The sequence below is a fragment of the Penaeus japonicus genome, unplaced genomic scaffold (genome assembly GCF_977035675.1).
Source record: "Penaeus japonicus unplaced genomic scaffold, GWHDUDI00000001_assembly GWHDUDI00000027, whole genome shotgun sequence".
Taxonomy (NCBI): Eukaryota; Metazoa; Arthropoda; class Malacostraca; order Decapoda; family Penaeidae; genus Penaeus; species Penaeus japonicus.
The window spans coordinates 26397609-26412262 of NW_028234429.1; the positions used below are offsets into that span (position 1 = coordinate 26397609).

At 35.6% G+C, this 14654-nt stretch overlaps 4 non-coding genes across 4 annotated transcripts in view; 2 read left to right on the top strand and 2 right to left on the bottom strand.

Annotated features, from left to right (window-relative positions):
• LOC122243021 (small nucleolar RNA U3) overlaps positions 1 to 83 on the bottom strand; it is a 201-nt gene extending 118 nt beyond the window's left edge. Inside the window, exon 1 of the small nucleolar RNA XR_006222352.1 lies at positions 1 to 83. This exon is cut by the window's left edge and continues 118 nt beyond it. This is a non-coding gene — a small nucleolar RNA (small nucleolar RNA U3).
• Positions 84 to 1506: 1423 nt separating this feature from the next.
• LOC122242415 (U5 spliceosomal RNA) lies at positions 1507 to 1621 on the top strand. The gene has a single exon (XR_006222296.1). It is a non-coding gene; the product is annotated as a U5 spliceosomal RNA (small nuclear RNA).
• A 442-nt stretch (positions 1622 to 2063) lies between these two features.
• LOC122246727 (U1 spliceosomal RNA) lies at positions 2064 to 2226 on the bottom strand. The gene has a single exon (XR_006222617.1). It is a non-coding gene; the product is annotated as a U1 spliceosomal RNA (small nuclear RNA).
• Positions 2227 to 3733: 1507 nt separating this feature from the next.
• Positions 3734 to 3926, top strand: LOC122246728 (U2 spliceosomal RNA). The gene has a single exon (XR_006222618.1). It is a non-coding gene; the product is annotated as a U2 spliceosomal RNA (small nuclear RNA).
• The last annotated feature ends 10728 nt before the right edge of the window (positions 3927 to 14654 follow it).

A 14654-nucleotide genomic window follows, 5' to 3' on the forward strand; every position in this document is an offset into this window, starting at 1 on the left:
CATCGTGGTTGAATTTTATCCGAGTTTCTAGACGAGGGACTCGGCAATCACACTATAGAATTGATCCTATGAAGTATGATCATACTTTTCATTCCCAATGTTTTCTTACCAACTGCATCTTACTGATGACTTTGTTAAATTATAGTGGCTTTTTATTTCATTTTCTGTTGGTATTCAGCTAATATAGTGTGTGGACCAGCTTGTCTGTTTGGGGGTAAAATTGTAAAACAGGTCCGCGTCATAAAGTTCATCGAAATTGGTATCGATGGACTTTTTGTAATATATAGTAACCATATATGTCACCAATAAGTAAGATATGAATGGGAGACATATTTTGCAGAGCCACTACCTGGACCAATGACGTAATACACGCGTAAGTCATCGGACTGAGTTTGTGTGCGCTCGATTTGATTAATAGCCAATCAAAATTTATCTAATCATTTTATATTCAAATACCAAAAGAATCAAGGTAGGTAGAAAAGAATTCTCTGAATAAGTTCTCTCCACCCCCCTCCCTCCCCTTTGTAAGGGCTACCCTTAAATTTGGTAGATTAGCTTGGTTGTTCGGTTAGGATTTTGTGGAACAAAGATAATCCCCGAAAACATCACGCCAAAAAAGAGATAATAAAAAGTCGTGTTAAGTAGCATCAGGTGCTCCGGAAGTGTTTCAGGGATTTTGTAGATAAAAAAAATAGCACGAAAACAGCGCATTTAAATCCCCGTCAATAATAGCTAACACTACCAACTGCGATCGTTGTACATATATTAAGTATCTCTATTTCGTTGATGACAGAAATAAATCATATTAGGTGTGATTTGCTAGTAGACAACGTGACATCAAAAGAAATCAGTCGATACTAATATCGATGACAGACCTGGAAAAATATTTGTTAGTCCGAAGTATTAATATATGAAATTCTATTAGGCACAAAATTATTACCTTATATGATCTATATAATAACTTCTTATCTTTTTAATATCATTCTTAAAGGCCTTGGAAAGCACTCCCATTAATTACCATTCATGTTTTCTATATTAAAAGCTATATACCTTTAATTCTAATTTCGAAATTACAATCATTAACAAAATTCGGATGTTAGCATTTGTTCCATTAAGTAAACTGTATCTGTTTTGAGCCCATATTTCCTTGGGGGTGGTTATCCTATGCACTTCCTATCATTTCCAGTTACTATTGCATGAATGAGTTTAGTAATCCAAATAAACATTAATCTTTAAAATCATTACCTCAATGCCGGTTGAATAAACAACTCCTAGGTTACATAGTTTAAGTTTTACTTGTTTGACCATATTTTGTGTGAAACTGACGTATATAAATTTAGAAGAACTTGAGTATTTAGAGTATTTATTACTTAATTTTGTACGTGCTTATACTGTATGAATTGAATAAAAATATTCCCTATCAAGATAAGTCTTTCTTGCCCACAAACGCAGTCATGTGTCTGTCTTCCGTTTACCTTTGCTGGTTTTATGGTTGCCATGTATGTTTAACTCTGGTTTCCCTTCAAAACGCATAAATCTTTCGCCTTTTACTAAAGATTTCCGTGGAGAGGAACAACTCAATGAGTCTTACTCAATTTTTATTAGCCCACTTCTGTGGGTCAAATATATTCCAACTTAAAATACCAATGAAATAGCACTAGCTCCGTTCCTACAACACATTTTTTGAGTCATATTAGTGTTAGAAATATTTATGATTTTGAATGAGAATAGCATTTATTTTCAAGTATATAATTGGATTTCTTTTCTGAATTCCCTTCATAATAGATATTAGATAGCTAATATCTACAAGTGCAAATTTACAGTAATTCAGGTCTGTGTTGGTGTAGATAACCATAAAGCAATTATAACCTATTGGGTATGCTTATTTACATTTCTAAAAAGTGTTATTGTAAATCAAAAATCCAATATCTGTTGATGTAAGAATGTTGCTGGTTAGACTACGCCGTTGTGTATCGATTCTAAGAGTCACAATGTTCATTTCTTAATCGAAGTCCTCTGTGCACCTCTGTACAGCTTTAAAAGATACCAATTGAAAATTTTGAAGGGGGATAGCGCGAACGCAGTCCCCCACTACCAAAAATTGCACACTCGAGTTAACCACATTTGGGTTAATCGCAGGGGTCAGCCCCACCGGAGTGCAATGGTGAGCCTCGCCCTGGGAGAACCGCCTTCGTGATCACGGTATCTCCTGTGCCAGGTAAGTATGCTTTCCAACGCCACGCGGCAACCCACGCTCACCCATACTGTGAACTCCACGCTCACTAAAACTCTTTATACAAATTTAAACTTAGCATTTAGATTATTCGTTAAAAAATTATGATTATTTGCTTACAATCATATTATCAATTTTCTTTAAATACAATACGGTTACACTATAGTTTATTTATAGCAAAATTTACCTGAAGAAATAGTGTTTAACAGACAATAACTAACATATAAAAGTAAATTAAATCCTGGTCTAGCTTCATTTTCCATTTAGGCTAATATCTTATCGCGGGCTTTATATAACATGACATATTTATTTAATATAGTTTTTAATGCTTCTATCATAAAAAATCTATACTGTAGGACATTTCATGACAAAGAAAAAACGGTGTTTTCTTGTGCCTTTTTCGTAATAAAATACACAGTATATATCAGTATACTTTTTAACGTTAGCTTATTTGGCACATGCTTAAAATTCTACAATATTTTGGAAATTATAACTAGAAATTGTGGAAATTTAAAATCCTAGAAACGACTATTAGTTATATTCACATTCAAATTCAGTTAAATACAAAGCAAACGGACGTTACGTTTACGGATACTTAAACTTAGCATTTAGATTATTCGTTAAAAAATTATGATTATTTGCTTACAATCATATCAATTTTCTTTAAATGCAAGACGGTTACAATGTAGTTTATTTATAGCAAAATTTACCTATAAGAAAAAGTGTTTAACAGACAATAACTAACATATAAAAGTTCATTAATCAAAGCCTGGTCTAGCTTCATTTTCCATTTAGGCTATCTTATCGCGGGCTTTATATAACATGACATATTTATTCAATATAGTTTTTAATGCTTCTATCATAAAAATCTACACTGTAGGATATTTCATGGAAAAGAAAAAAAGGTGTTTTCTTGTGCATTTTTCATAATAAAATCCATTATATATATCAGTATACTTTTTTAACTTTTGCTTATTTGGCACATGCTTAAAATTCTACAATAATTTGGAAATTATAATTAGAAATGGTGGAATTTTCAAATCTTAGAAACGACTATTAGTTATATTCACATTCAAATTCAGTTACATACAAAGAAAACGGACGTTACGTTAACGGGTACTTAAGTAAATATTTTGTGACACACATGTAGATTATGAAGTATACGTGTGTGTGTGTGTGTGTGTGTGTATGTGTGTGTGAGTGAGTGTGTGTATGTGTGTGTATGTGTGTGAGAGAGAAATTTAATGATGGTTGTTTGTGAAGTTATGAACATCAGCCTATATATACCTTTTCTGAATATAATACGACACAAATGTAAACTGATTACGTTTAATCACTTATTTGGTACACTCATATATGACACAAACGTCATTAATACTTTTTGAATTGTTAATAATACATGGCAACCAGACGTCGTTTATGCCTTTTTCTACATATATACCTATCGGCAGCAAGTTTTCAGAACTATTTCGTTCGACCTACTTTCAACCATGAGGTAGTATCGCTTCTCGGCCTTTTGGCTAAGATCAAAGTGTAGTATCTGTTCTTATCAGCTTAATATCTGATACGATCCCCATGTGGGATCTACGATATTAAACTGATTTTTGGAAAATGGCGAAGTGCTAGGGGCTTGCTCCACCTTTGCCGCGGATCGGCCCGGTATTGCAGTACCTCCGGGATTGGTCCACTCCCCACGGGGAGAATATCAACCAAATATTACAAAACCCCTGTCCTCTGGAATAACTCTAATCACACTGACCAAATTGATATTCATAATCTCATCAAAAATTCAATAATGGTTTTCTGACATAATAAATGCAACTGCTATCATACAAAATTGTAGAATCGAGCAGAATAACTGCTTTTGGGTTCCCCCTTACTTTACTTCATTTAATACTTAATGAATACCCGTATTTTTTCTCAATTTATTGAAATATTATTTTCAAATGTAAAACCATTCCCATATAATGTTGCATTAACCATGATTCTGGGGCCTATTCGCATCCCCGCTTTTTATCCACTTCATTTCCTCAATCTATAATTTTTCTGCTTTCATTCCATGCCTGAAATCTATCCCTCCTACTACCCCAATCGGTAGACAGTCCCAACGTCAGAATCTCATTTGTATTGCATACTGGTAGTGCCTATTACATATTAATGAAAAATATGTCACATTCACACATACAAGATTGGAAACGTTTCAGTCAAACAAGCGTACCAATTCACAGTGGCCGCGATCCCAACTGGAATAGTTCGACAACAAAATCGTCTTTTCAGATATATTGTCCCATCTCATATACTTAAATTACGGATTCTTCTATAAACACAAAAATAGGTCATATACATATGTAACATATATAATATATAGATAGATAGATATATAGATAGATATACTATCAACATATACAACATACACAAATGCACAACCGTGTATATATATGTATGCATTTATGTGTATGTATATGTATGTATGTATATATATATGTATATGTATATATATATATATACATATATATAGCTGTGGGTGTGTTTGTGTAATTTATATAAATATATATGTATATATACACACACCAATATGTTTATAAACTGATTACTGATTGTTAGTGTGAGTGTGATTGTGGTTGTGAGTGTCAGTGTCAGTGTCAGTATGAGTATAAGTGCATGTAGTGAGTCTGTACTAAGTATGTCTGTGCTTGCTGAGTATGCATGTGTGTGTGTGCTGAATATGTATGTATGTATGTATATATGTATGTATGTATGTATACATATATGTATGTACATATGTATGCATATATGGATGTACATATGTATGTATATATATATGTGTATATGTATGTATATATGTATGTATGTATGTGCGATACGTGTGTTTCTGCTGAATATGTATGTATTTGTGTGTGACTTGGCGATACATGTGCGTTAGGGTATTTCAATAATTGGTGATTTTTGAAAAATCCTTCAAATTCACGGAGACTGTTCAGAAGTAGGCGCCATTTATTTTTTCTTGACTAGTGATACCATTTTTATTTGTTTTTATCAATATTTACCTATTGCACTTTTTACTCAAAGATACGAAAAATACTATTAAATAATTAGTTTAGTCTGGGGTGAAATTACCCGTTTTCTATATTTTCTTCGTCATTTTAGCAGTAATTACTTAACGATGTATTCAAATTATGTTGATTTATTCAATCGTGTATAGTATAATTTTAACTTTTAAGAGTATCTTTTCTATAATTAATCATAATAAAACAAATTGTGAAAGTATATTACAAATTAGAAACGTATCTTTTATTGGCAACAACTTCTCACATATATTATATTACCCTATCCACATTTCCTTTCAATCTCTTCCGCAATTACCGTGTATTTGATATAGAGACAAGGGTATTGATGTCTCGGGACCGCTTCATGTCTCCAATCAGTCTTTCACAATGCTGATTATGGTCGGGAATTAGTACACTCTTAGCCTCCCATACAGAGTGGTTACCTTGGCCATAGAGATTGCATACCTTATTCATATCTTCCCGTATATGATAGAACAAAGGGGAACTAAACACTCTTTTCGAAAAACCTGGGACATTCACAAACTTTTCTGTGCTGAGGTTCCATAACTTCTCATAGGAAAAATTGTACCAAATTCGATCCTTCAGGTTTGGCTGGTTTGTATATCCAGCTTTTTCCGATTCCATTTTCAGCATACCAAATACCTCGTGTATGCTGTCACCATCGTGAGAGAGTGGCATGAAAATGACATCTGTGTTATGCAGATATCTACTGATGGATGCAAAGTAGGATTTGTCAAACCCTAATCTGATCCCTACTTCTGAACACATTTGAGATGCCCCAAATGCTGCCTGAAATATTGTCAGCTCTGTACTAATGACAGCTTTTCGCCAGCAAAAGAAATGGATCTTAGAGAACTCGAAGATACCTTTGATAACAGTAGGGTTCTTTTGCAATGTCCCCAAGCATCTAATCAAATTGTCTTTCAAGCCAACTTTGGTCTTGGATGGCAAATCAGCATTTTCAATACTTCATAATTTTCAAGTACAACATCAAGTGATAATACAAACATGTAATGATGAACACATATAACCTAACCACTAACACAACTGAAACAAAATATCTAGGCAATATTATGTTTTTTAAGTTCGTTTAAGGACTCCAGGCAAAATAATTTTGCATGTCTGTTCAGTAGTTCATGATTGGTTACCCGTCAATAGCATTAAAGTTAATTGGCCACTGAAAACGGACCTCATCATTTATATCCTTATAAAAATCAATCACTTCAATTAATTCCCTGAGGTTATGACATGTTTTATATTCATATTGGTTATCTCAATGAAGCTAGAGTGTCATCTCTTTTTACCAATAGTTGCCTGCCTTTCTTGCGGAAAATGGTAGTATCTAAAGGAATCAATCTGCTGTCAAGACCTACTACTTGAGAAAAAAAAAACATCAGTACAATTTGTTGCATTATTCCGTGGTGTATGTCCGTTTCCCTTTTGGCAGTCATCAGGAGTGGGATTCTTCTAAGGTTGAGGAAGATTAAGTTTCGTGTTCATATCACTGTATCGTTTTCTACAATTCCGAATCTGAAAGTTATTAATTTCACTCAAGTAATTAATTTCCAGACTTCTATTTCCTTCTTATTTTTCCTTCCTTTTATGGGCTTTATGGTCAGCAGAGTGGATACAGAACCAGTGTACTTTGCTAACTTTTCATGCCACGATCGATGTCTTCTTTGCACTCTCTCGGTTGTCTCTCTTCGTTTATTTCAGTACCAATAAACGAAGCTTTCAAACTCTCCTCCTGTGTATAATAATATAATTTCTTATATGTAAATTTACTTTGTGAGGCTTTTAGTAAAGTCTTCAGTCCAGTCTTCATTATGATATAATTTTCAATTTCGACAAGTTTCAACAAGCAATTTCAACATTGTCGTCCAGAAAAGTTTGAATTTCAATCAAACACTTTCAGCGAATTATATCGTGCCAATATATCACAAACAAGTAGCAACACAACAGAAGCTTGTTGGAATGTATAATAATGTTATTAATTAACTAACGTTTATATGCTTATTGAAGAAACACGGCATTACCTTACAGGCCATTAGGTTCAGTGAGGAACTAGAAGTATTGAAAGACTTCCGACCTAAGGTCATTGAGGAACTTGCTATATGCGGTATTTAAGTGCTTAAGGTCTGTGAGAAATTTGTTGCATGCAATATTTAGGTTCCCAAGGTCAGCGAGGAACTTCTTGCACCTTAAGACACAAATTTGATTACGATTCGGAAGGGAACTATCATCACTTAACGTTAGCGAGGAAGTTCGAAGTGCGTGGACCTCGTCCGCTGCCCGGCCCCAATTCCGCGGAAATGCGTAATATATTAAATTGAAAAGTGCAACCCCTAAACGTTATCAGATCAAGCTGATTTTTTTTCACATTTCATTTTTATGATATATGGAGCCTATTTTTATACAGTCACAATGACATTTCAAAAGTTGCAATTATTGAAATACCCTAATGTGCGTGTACGTGTTTCGATATATCACCAGGAAAATGAAAGAGATAAAACTCGAGGTTCCAGTTTAGGCCAGGACGATAAATATGCTGAACATCACATTTACGCACAAATTTACTGGGTGACGAGCAGAAAAGGCGAATGCTAGTGACTGTACTGACCTTAAATATATGAAAATTATTATATCGTATTCCCACAATTTAAAATGTGAAGTGTTCGGTCGGTATAGCAAATAAAGTTGCACACCAGTTGCTATTAATGATCGTATATCGAGATGGCTGCGATGCCGATCAGGATTTATACGTATAGATAGACATTTAAGCACTTCCTTATGGTACGCCTCTCCAGTTCGTGATTGCTAGCTTGCATGTATTGTTTTTTTATATAAATATAAAGCAAAGTCTATCCCCATCAAAACCATTCAGCTTTCAACCAAACTTCACTTCGCACAGGACACCTCGTGTCCTCCTGCAGCTATGCCCGCCTGATATTCTCGGAAGGTAGCCGATGAGGTCTGAAAACTCCTTCCTTGGTGTGAGGTCACCGGCCACGTTTTGGCTCCTGTCACCTGTTCAGTGCCAGCATAGACAGATTAATAGTGGTAATTTGCCATCCTATATAAGTTGACAAAGAAGTAGTAGAGTGGAGTTCAGACCATCTGTAAACAATGGCCCGGATAACAACCCATACAGCCAACCTGGGGTTAACAAAACTGCCCATAACCACATGAGTAGCTAAGTCACCAATTAGAGCTGTATAAGGATTAAAGATAAGAACCTTACCTCCTCAGGCAGGCTGGCAAAAATATGGCAATGTTTTAGACAAGCAAAAGTAACAGTTTTTAAAGTAGACGATACAAAAAATATGCAATTTAAGATCCAAGACCTTCCTGGATATAATGCCATGAAAACGTTAACCATCCGAAACAGTTAAGGAAACCACAGAAAGAGAGAAATCAAGGTTTATCGAACAGGATATCTTCATAAATCTAACTCCATGGTATAGGTACCACAAATATGGTCACTTGATAATAGACTGTCATGACCGGAAACCTATCAAGCTTGTTCGGAATGTGCCGCAACAAAGATCATACTTATAAAAATTTTAAGGAAAACATAAAGAAATGCCTAAATTGCAGAGGCGACCATCGTATACTAGCCGCCAAATGCCCAACCTGGAAGATTATAAAAGACAACTAAACAAAAGAGACAAGCACTCAGGTGCCAAATAATTGCCACCCTCTCGATGCTAACTGCAATAAGTGTAAATTAAATAAATTAAAAGGATAAATACATTCGAAAGGAGATGTAATATCAAAACAAACAAAAACAAATATCAACTTCCGTCAGTATCAGCCACAAAACCAAGGGAAGTACTTGTCGACCATGAGAGAATCCCATTCTGTAACAAAATAACGATACTTGACACACAATTCGGCACCCGCGGGGCTTCAACACATAAGAAAAGAAGACTAGCAATGGCAAAAAGGCAGTTTACCAAACTAAAACGCTTTTAAGAAATAAATACAAAAACACAATTGAACTTCTATAAAACTCTGATCAGACCGATCTTGGATTACCCAGCCATCCCCATATGCATTTCCTCTAAAACAAACACGAGTGGGATACAACAATTCCATAACCGAGCACTCCGCACAGCAACAAGCAGAAACGAAAAAGACACCAAACTGTCAATATCAGAACTGCACAATAAATACAGAATCAAGCATAAGGACCTAAAAATACGGACTCTACACACTCTGCTAAAAAATGTTTTGGCAAACGAAGAACTGACCAGATTTTCTGAGAAATCCCACGCTGATGAGATTACAGCTGGGTGGAGAAGATCGCTCCGCACTTGAGAATGCGCCCACAGACCCAGGACTAAAACAGCTGCAAATGCCTGTTAAAATAGACACGAAACACTGCCTTGCTTCTACAGAAATAACAGCAAACAATTTACAAAAAGATTATAAATACTGGATTGTGTAATTTTTATCGACTTCATATTAACTTCATATGGTACGATTAATATATACCAAAAGAAATTAACAAGTTTTGGTTTGCCCCACTTTTCGCAATCTTCTCGCCTCTTTACATTTTCAAATCTTGTCCCCTCTTTCCCTCTTTCCCTCGCAACCTATTTAGCTAGTTCCCGTCTTATAGTTTTCATGAAATTTCGTTTCCATGTAAATGCACGTAAAAATGTTGCCACTATTCAGAAGTTAATTAGTTAGAAAAATCCATGTTACAGTACATGTCTTTCTAGTTTTATTTTATTGAACTTTGCCTATATTATTCATCTTCTATGTGAAATATACTAATGAAAAGTAGAAGGCAATCTCTTAGTGGGGCATCAAAAAATACCACACGTTTTATTACTAATTTACTTACCAAACCGACAAAAAACACAATTATAAATAATCTATACTTGTACATACACCTCGTATTTTTTTTTTTTTTTTATTCCATTTCTATTAAGCATTAGAAATCATCCGATTCGACCGCGGTTTATATATAATCCAAAAAGAAAACAAAACTTTACTTGCAGGGGTTGACCGAAATATATAGCTTAATCAATGAAAGTGCACCAGGTGCTAGTAAGATTGCGAAATCAAGTAAAAAAAAATGCCACTTTAACCATAACTTTCTTTTGGTTGGCCGTACTGCCCAATGCTCTTGCTTATTCTTATGGTTACATAAGAGGTTTGATTTTAATCGTTCCATTTTCATTTTTTAAGTTACAACGTAAAACATGGGCCGGAGTGTGTTGGTAAATAATACCGTGCGGCATGCACGTGTGCATATACATGTCGCATGTGATGTTGGGTATTTCAATAATTGCAACTTTTGTAAAATGTCATTGTGACTTGTACAAACAAATAGGCTCCATTTATCATAAAAATGAAATGTGGAAAAAAAATCAGCTTTATTCTGATTACGTTATAGGGGTTGCACTTTTTCAATTTAATATATTACGCATTTCCGCGGAATTGGAGTCGGTCCGCGCAAACGGGTCGAGGTCCCAACGCGACTTCGAACTTCCTCGCTAACGTTAAGTGATGATAGTTCCCCTTCCAGAGAATCGCATTCGAAAAATTTGTGTCTTTAGGGGCGATCAAAGTTCCTCGCTGAGCCCTTGGGGGAACCTAAATATTGCATGCAACATAATTGTTCTCACAGACCTTTAAGCACGTTTTTAAGTGATGGAATGGGGGATAGTTCTCCGTTGCCGTAATCGCATTCAAATTTGTGTCTGTTAGGTGCATCAAGTTGCTTCGCTGGACCTTGGGAACCTAAATATTGCATGCAAACAAATTTCTCACAGACCTTAAGCACGTTATGTGATTGATAGTTCCGCTTCCGAAAATCGCATTCAGTAATTTGTTGTCTTTTAGGTGCATCAAGTTCTTCGCGCTGACCTTAGCGAATCCTAACATATTGCATGCAACAAATTCGCTTCACAGACCTTAAGCACTTAATAGTACCGGCACGCATATAGGCAAGTTCCTCAATGACCTTAGGTCGGATGTCTTTCAATAACTTACTAGTTTCCTCCACTGAACTTAAATGGCCTGTAAAGGTTATGCCGTGGGTTGTTTTTATTTTCAATAAAGCATATAAAAACGTATTTTAGGTAATTAATAAACATTATTATACATTCCAACAAGCTTCTGTTGTGTTGCCTACTTGTTTGTGATATTATTGGCACGATATAATTCGCATTGAAAGGTGTTTGATTGAAATCCCAAACTTTTTTGTTAGACGACAAATTGCTTTGAAAACTTGTGACTAAATGAAGAAATTATATCAGAAATTTTGCAACTGCAAGACTATTACTAAACTAAAGGCCATCACAAAAGTACTTAACATAAAGAAAGATATATTTTTATGTATACACAGGTGGGAGTTTTGGGAATAGAAGCTTCGTTTGTTGGTACTGAAATCGTTATCTTTGGTAAAGGCAAAAGACACAAGAGAGAGGTTGCTACAAGAAGACAGTCGTCAGTGGTATGAAGCAAATTTAAATGGTGTGCTGCATCCACTGGTTCTGCTGACTTTAAGCCATACTAAAAAAGGAAGGAATACAGAAATAAGAGGAAATGTAGTCTGGCAAATAAATTACTCTGGAGTGAGACTTCAGGAATATGTGCAAAATCGATACGATGGATGAACATGACAACGGAAACTTAGTCTTCCTCAACCTTAGAAGATTTATCCACTCCTGAATGACTGCCAGATAGGGAAACGGAAATACACCACGGGTAAATTAATGCAACAAATTTGTACTGATGCTTTTTTTTTCAAGTAGTAGGTCTTGGGGTGGGAACAGCAGATTGATTCCTGTGTAGATTACTACCAGTTTTCCACAAGTAAAAGGCAGGACAAAACTAATGGTAAAAGAGATGACACTCTAGCTTTCATCTGAATGATAACAATATGAATAAAAACATGTCATAACCTCAGGGAATTAACAAAAGTGATTGATTGTTTATGAGATATAAATGATGAGGTCCGTTTTCAGTGGCCAATTAAACTTTTAATACTATTGAACGGGTAACCAAAATATACCACACCCCATCATCGATATTACTCGAACAGACATGGCAAAATTATTTTGTCTTGAGTCCTTAAAAGAATGCAGTGTGTGTACAATTCATAACGTGATGCCTTAGAGATATTTGTGCAGTTGGTGTTAGGTGTGGTTAGGTTTATGTGGTTCATCGGTTACATGTTTGTATATCACTTGGATGTTGTACTTGCATAATTATGAAGTATTGAAAATGCTGATTTGCCATCCAAGGACAAGAGTTGGCTTGAAAGACAATTTGATTAGGATGCTGTGGGGACATTGCAAAAGAACCCCTACTGTATCATCAAAGGGTTATCTTCGAGTTCTCCAAGATTCCATTTCTTTTGCTGGCGAAAAGCTTATCATTAGTACAGGAGCCGAACAATATTTCAGACAGGCATTTGGGGGCATCTCAAATGGTGTTCAGAAGTAGGGGTCATAATTAGGGTTTGACAAATCCTATTTTGCATCCATCAGTAGATATCTGCATAATACACAGAATGGTCCATTTTTCATGCCACTCTCTTCACGATGCTGACAGCAAATACATGCAAGCTATGGTTGGTATGCTGACAATTGGAATCGGAAAAAGCTGGATATACAAACCATGCCAAAACCTGAATGGATCGAATTTGCGTACAATTTTTTTTCCTATGAGAATGTTGTGGAACCTTTATCACAGAAAAGTTTGGTGAATGTCCCAGGTTTTTCGGAAAAGAGTGTTTAGTTCTCTCCTTTTGTCACATTATATATGGGATACAAATACCACGGTAATAGCGGATAGGGAAAGATAGCTACATGTGAGAAGTTGGTTGCATATTATAGATTATATACTGATAATAAAATGATACGTTTCTAGTTTGTAAATTATACTTTCACCATTGTATAAATTATTATGCTTAATTGTTAGAAAAAAATAATCATTAAAACTAGAATTATTAACTTTACACGTTTAATAATATCAACATAATTTGAATATACCTCGTTAAGGTAAATGTACTGCTAAATGACGAAAAGAATATAGAAAACGGGAATTTCACCCCAGGACTTTATTCTAATCAATGTTAAACCATATTTTTTCGTATCTTTGAGTTATAAAAGTGCAATAGGTAATTATTGATAAATAACTAACAAATTTAAGAAATGGTATTCACTAGTCATTGTAAATTAAATATGGAAGCCTACTTCTGAAGTCAGTCCCTGTGAATTTGAATTGGATTTTTCAAAAATCACCAATTATTGAAATACACCCTAATGTGGCATGGTGCTTGCTATATGTGTTAATACATGTGCGTGAGAGTGTGTTTTTTTTCGTGTAATCTGTACGTGTGAGCGTGCGATATAATCACACTTTATAGCCGTAGGGACACAAAACTCGGGGGTAACGTTCAGGTCAGGACGATAAATTATGTTAAGAATAACATTAAACAATAATGATATTTACATCCAATTAAATATCAGTAATATTACTCTTAAAAAAATGTATATTTGTGTCATAGGTAACTGGGGAAGGCATGCGGTCGAGCGGATGTCAGGGTATTCGTATTCAGTAATTAATCATGCAAAACGGTTCGAGCATGAGAGTGACGTAGTACAGGACCGAAGTACTGGCTGTGGTCGATGACGTCACCGCCGGTACTTTTGGCTGATAACAGAATTTAGAAATTGTTACTTGGCAAAATTATAATTCAAGGATTACAAACGAAGCATTGGTTGTTCCTTCAATACATTCTCTGTTCTCTCAAACAAAGAAAGAAAACCTTAGTATTGCTGATAACCCAGAACAACACGAGAAACTGTTAGACAAGCAGCAGGTGTATTTCGCGTGAATTTCCCTGGGCGAGAGGTTTGTCAGATTAGGCGGGGTGCAGAGGATCAGTAGACGTGCTGGTTGCACTTACTGCTAGTAGGTCTTTTACATCATTGCATATGTGTATAGTGTACAGTGTGTGATTACGATCGGAGGGTTCTTCGAAGAACACTGATCGACAGTAATCCATACGTTGTGGCGATTCTTATAGTGGTGGGGGAGGGGGGATGTGTGAGTTGAAAATGATTATGAGATAATCGTATTCCACCTCACATCTTAACTTCATTTATATTCAGAGAATAAGGGGGCCTACAAATTCATAGAAATTCGCGCCACTGTAGACGCACCCTCCGCCAACGCGATGGTTATCGCGGATTTGTTGGCGATAAGATGCTCGTATCCAAGGCTTAAAATTGTATAGGCTACTCGCTGCCGGACACCCCTCCCCCCTCCCTCCACTAAACACACACACACACACACACACAACAGATCCCCCGAATGTACCAATCAAC